Genomic DNA, 6,000 nt, shown 5'->3' on the forward strand with positions numbered 1-6,000 from the left:
CGTAGCCCTGTTTGAGATTGTGCCTTTTTTGAGTGGAGTTGTATCCCTTTTAGCTAAGCACTTTTGAGCCTTAAGGTTTTTTCTTAACCTTTTGGCTTGTTCTTTTTTGAGATTGTACTTGCGCCTCTTCTTAGCTGACGTCGACCTGTACGACTTTGCCCCTGCTTGAGTTCGATCTTTCCGTGAGATCGTGCTCTCTTTGGGGGAAGTCGTACTCAAGCATCCTGATTTTGGTCGATCTTGAGTAGTTTTATTTTGTGCGAGTTTGGCATTGCCTTTTTTAGTTGGTCTGAACAATTTTGATAGCCTTGTCATGGAGCTGTGGCCTTTTGGGCAAAGCTATGTCCCTTTTAGCGCACGCTTTTCGTTGGTCCAATTTCTCGTGTCGACGAGCTGTAGCTTTCGTTGGTCCGACTTCTTGTCGGTCCAAGCTGTGGTTTTCGTTGGTCCGACTTCTTCTTGTCGGTCCAAGCTGTAGCTTTTGTTGGTCCGACTTCTTGTCGGTCCAAGCTGTGGTTTTCGTTGGTCCGACTTCTTCTTGTCGGTGCAAGCTGTAGCTTTTGTTGGTCCGACTTTTTCTTGTTGTTCCAAGCTGTAGCTTTGGGCCGACTTTTTCATGTCGGTCGCTTTTAAGTTATTTCTAGTAATCCTCTTTATTGGACCTCTGTCAGGTCTCTTTCAGGGATTACTTTTTATAACTTTTTGTTTATGGGATGACTTCTTTACGTCAGTCCCTTCTCCAAGTTATTTTTGTAATCCTCTTTCTTGGACCTTTGTCAGATCTCTTTCAGGGATTACTTTTATAACTTGTCCGTTGTAGGAGACCGACTTCTTTATGTCGATCTCTTCTAAGTTATTTCGTAACCCTCTTTCTTGGACCTTTGTCAGGTCTCTTTCAGGGATTACTTCTATAACTTTATTATTGTAGGAGACCGACTTCGTCATGTCGATCTCTTCTAAGTTATTTCATAATCCTCTTTCTTGGACCTTTGCCAGGTCTCTTTCCAGGGATTTGCTGATAACTTGGGTTGACTTGGTCCGACTTCTCAACGTCGGCCAGTCTTTAAGTTACTATTTTAGCAATCCGTAAGACCTCGTCAGGTTCTTTTTTTGGATCACTTTCGATAACTTCTTACATTATTCTGTGTTCATCTTTGCCGATTTTGTCGTGATCGGGCGATGATTTTGGTGTTTCACCTTGCCGACCTGCCGTAGTCGGGCGTCTTGGTAGGAAACTTTTTAGGGAATCTGCAATCTTTTAAACAATAATATAAAGATAAGAGTGTGTACATGTTAGTACTTTACCTTTCTAGGTCGGGCAATTTTTTTGGATCTCGGCCTGGCGCCTTTTTTAGATTGCAGGCATGCCATGACCTTGGTAGCTCTTGCCCTTCAAGTTCGAGCAGTCTGTAGCAACCTTTCCCCAGTTCTTCTAAACAACTTGGTATGGTCCTTTCCAGTTGGGTGCTAGCTTTCCTTCTCCAGGTTGAGTTGTTCCGATATCATTTCGGATTAGGATAAGGTTGTTGTTGGCAAAGCTTCGCTGTACTGTCTTCTGATTGTATCTTGAGGCCATTCGACGTTTTTAACGCCTCTTCCTTGATCGGAGCTCTCTCTCGGACTCTTGGAAGTAGGTCGAGTTCTTTCCTTTGGATTTGGGATTTGACCTCTTCATTGTAGAAGATCATTCTTGGGGGGTCCTTCTTCGATCTCTACTGGGATCATTGCCTCCATTTCGTAAATCAATCGGAAGGGTGATTCCCCCGTGGTGAAGTGTGGAGTTGTCCGATATGCCCATAGGACTTGTGGGAGCTCTTCAGCCCAAGCTCCCTTTGTGTCCTTTAGTCTCCGTTTTAACCTAGCTAGTATGACTTTGTTGGCAGCTTCTGCTTGTCCATTGGCTTGTGGGTGTTCTACGGATGTGAATTTGGTGCTTTATTTTCAAGTTAGCCACTCTTTTCTTGAAACCTGTGTCCGTGAATTGAGTGTCATTGTTTGTGGTGATGGAGTAAGAAACCCCAAACCTTGTAATAATGTTCTTGTACAAGAATTTCTGACTTCTTTGAGCAGTGGCATTAGCTAGGGGCTCTGCCTCAATCCATTTTGTGAAGTAATCCACCCCTAAAATGAGGAACTTGACTTGTCCCGATCCTTGGAAAAATAGTCCAAGGAGGTCGAGTCCCCTCTTTGCGAACGGCCAAGGTGATGTTACACTGATGAGCTCCTCTGGTGGGGCAATGTGGAAGTTGGCATGCTTTTTGATGTAAAGCTTTGACTTTGTATTTGGGTTTTTGCTCTGTTGTTGCCTCCAAAGGGTGCCCTTGGACTTTTGTGTGAGTCCTGGGGTTTCCCTTTTACTGCCACGTCTGTCACTTTATGTTTTACTGTTATTGTCCGAGTTGTTTCCTTATTTGCCCGAGTTGTTTGGTAGTAATTCCATAGTCGACCTATGTCTTTGAGATGTCTACTAAGATCCCGGACAGCGTGTCTGATTAGCTGGATTTCATAGTTTAAATGCGTGTTACTGTGGCTGACCCTGAGTACATCCCTTATACCGCCTTCGAGACCGATTTGTTGTGGTCTTGTAATGTAGCTCGGATGAGGCTTCTGTTATTGCCCCTTGGTTGGCTAGTTTTGAAAATGCATCAGCTCGGGCATTCTGCTCTCAGGGTATGTGTCGGACCTCATATCCCCGAATTGTCCGAGCTGTTGGTGCTGGCTGCATTAGCTCGGGCATTCTATGTGTCAGACTTCATTTTCCCCGATTTGTCCGAGCTATTTTCTGTTTTTGTCCAGAGTCCCCCGGATTGTCCGAGATGTTCTCTGGTTTTGTCCAAGGTCTCCCGAATTATCCGAGCTGTCCTCTGTAGGATTCTTCCAGCTAAGTTTGTTTTCTGCAGGATGCCCTTTATTGGCTGGTTGGTTTGGAACTCTGATAGTGTGAGCTTGAAAGTATGGGTGGAGTCGTCGAGAGGTGAGTATGAGGGTGTAGGCGAACTTTTTCTATCTGTTAATAGGTTAGTTCGGTCCCTTGTAAAGCTTTGCTGATGAAGTAGACGGGTTGTTTCCCACTTTCGTCTTCTCTGACTAGTGCTGAGGCTATTGCCTGACTTCCCACTGCGAGGTATAATGAGTTCTTCATTTTCCCGTGGTCTGGAAAGGATGGGTGGTTGCCCCAAGGATTTCGAAATCTCGGAAGGCTTGTTCGTACTCCGTTGTCCTTTTCAACTCGTCTGACCTCCTTGGTGTGAGGTGGACATTCAACTCGTCCGACCTCTTTGGTGTGAGGTGGACCTTCAACTCGTCCGACCTCTTTGGTGTGCGGTGGGCCTTCAATCCATCCGATATCTTCGGTGTGAGGTGGACCTTCAACTTGTCCGACCTCTTTGGTGTGAGGTGGACCTTAAACTCGCCCGACATCTTCGGTGTGAGGTGGACCTTCAACTTGTCCGACCTCTTTGGTGTGAGGTGGACCTTAAACTCGCCCGACATCTTCGGTGTGAGGTGGACCTTCAACTTGTCCGACCTCTTTGGTATGAGGTGGACCTTAACTCGCCCGACCTCTTTAGTGTGAGGTGGACCTTCAACTTTGTCCGACCTCTTTGGTGTGAGGTGGACCTTAACTCGCCCGACCTCTTAGTGTGAGGTGGACCTTCAACTTGTCCGACCTCTTTGGTGTGAGGTGGACCTTAACTCGCCCGACCTCTTTAGTGTGAGGTGGACCTTCAACTTGTCCGACCTCTTTAGTGTGAGGTGGACCTTCAACTTGTCCGACCTCTTTGGTGTGAGGTGGACCTTCAACTTGTCCGACCTCTTTAGTGTGAGGTGGACCTTCAACTTGTCCGACCTCTTTGGTGTGAGGTGGACCTTAAACTTGTCCGACCTCTTTAGTGTGAGGTAGACCTTCAACTCGTCCGACCTCTTTGGTGTGAGGTGGACTTTCAACGCGTCCGACCTCTTTGGTGTGAGGTGGACCTTCAACTCGTCCGGCCTCTTTGTTGTGAGGTGGACCTTCAACTCGTCCGACCTCTTTCTCCTTTTTGCTTTTGATTGGGCGAGGTGGTGGGATCTTTTCTGTGTAGCATATTTCTTGGTAAACATCTACGAGAGACACCCGAAGAGGGGTGTAATTGTGGTATTTTTTAGGCTTCTTACCGGGTTGATCTTTTCTTTTCTTGGACTCTTTATCCTTTTCCCGTGGTGGGTTAGGAGAATTCGGTTTTTGAGGTCTCTCCTAGTCGAGAGTTTTCCTCCATGTTGATGTATTTCTCTGCCCGTTCCTGTATCTCGTTCAGGGATGTTGGGTGCTTCTTGGATATTGAGTGGCTAAAAGGTCCTTCTCTTAGGCCATTGATGAGTTCTATGATGGCCGCTTCTGTTGGAAGACTTTGTATGTCAAGGCATGCTTTGTTGAATCTTTCCATGTAGCTGTGGAGACTTTTCCGATCTCCTTGCTTGATTCCTAATAGACTTGGGGCGTGCTTGGCTTTGAGATCAGCCTCAAGCTTTAGGAGCTTGTTCTCTAGCTCTCGATGTCGCCTTACCTCTCTTTCTAGATCCTCTCAGCTTCTTGTTGATGCTCCGCCTCTTTTTCGAGTTGCTTTAAGCGATCTTGAAGTGCCTTCATGGATCCCACAGTTGGTGAATCGTTGTTTTTGTTAGGTTGCGGAGTATCTTTTGGTGTAGTGTCCGCATTCTTGTGCGGCATTCTATCTTCTAGATCTGAATCGTAGTCGTTGTCATGGTTGTCCGCCATGGTGATGGGATGACTTCCAGGTTCCCCGGCAACGGCGCCAATGTTCCGGGGGTTACCTGAAACGTGTAGCTCGGTCGTCTGGAGATGCCTGAGGTGGGGGTTCAGGGACCCGAGCTTGACATGCAGAGTGGTTGGTGGTTGTACCTGCAATGACACTCCGATGCTTAAGTTAGCATGGGTCCAAGCAGATAATGTGTAGAATCAGAGTATGAGTTATACCTGGGTGCTCCAGTGTATTTATAATGGTGAGAAGTGACCTTCTTAGATAAGATAAGTTAGTTATCTTATCTTATTTTTATCTTATCTTTGGGTGAGGTCAGCTTATCTTCAACGGAACCGCCTTTATCTTTCTGGGCTTTGGCTGCCTTTAGATTGGGCTGCGTTCCTTCGTTTTGGGCCTGCTTTGGGCTCCTTTGGCGAGTTGGCCGAGCTCTTTGAGAAGAGGTCGGGCATTTAGCCGAGCTCTTTGAGAAGAGGTCGGGCATTTGGCCTGAAGAGGTCGGTCGGCTTGTCGCTAAACATCCCGGGTCGGACAGCTTGACCCAGGGTATGAACAGGTGCTCTGTTTTTTTCAAAAAAAAATTTTTGCTATGTTTTTGCACCAATCCAAGCATTCTAAACCTCCAAACAGCTACCAAAATACCATAAAACCTTATTTAACATACTAAATTACCAATTAAACTCATTAAAACAATCAAAACAAGAATTTAAACTAATTCTACCAATATGTACAAAAAGATAAAATGAAAAGAAGTTACGATGGTGGGGTGTCTCCCACCTAGCACTTTTGTTTATTGTCCTTAAGTTGGACTTATGGGGAGCTCCTCATCAAGGCGGCTTGTGCTTTTACTCATCTTGGAACTTCCACCAATGCTTGGACTTCCAATAAGCTCCATCATTCAAGATTAATATCTCCAAGCTTTGATGGAGTTCTTCACAAACCATGGGCTCCCACTATTGATCCTCATGTGTTCCCGGATCCCATATTTTGTCTTCACACCCATCTCCAAGTTGATTATCGTTAATCCATGTGGGTGGTGAGCAAGGTGAATTCTCAATAAAGTGACCAAACATCCTTCTAGACCCATGTATTCTAGTTATACACCAACCTTTGCTATCAAGCTTTGGACATGTGACCATAATGAACCTAGAATGATGCTTCCAACCACTAACCATCTCCTTTTTACTCTTAAAGCCACTAATTTTTCTAAGTTGACCATCCGTATCAAGCAAACCATATTCAA

The sequence above is a fragment of the Arachis stenosperma genome, chromosome 10, assembly GCF_014773155.1.
Source record: "Arachis stenosperma cultivar V10309 chromosome 10, arast.V10309.gnm1.PFL2, whole genome shotgun sequence".
NCBI classification, from domain to species: domain Eukaryota; kingdom Viridiplantae; phylum Streptophyta; class Magnoliopsida; order Fabales; family Fabaceae; genus Arachis; species Arachis stenosperma.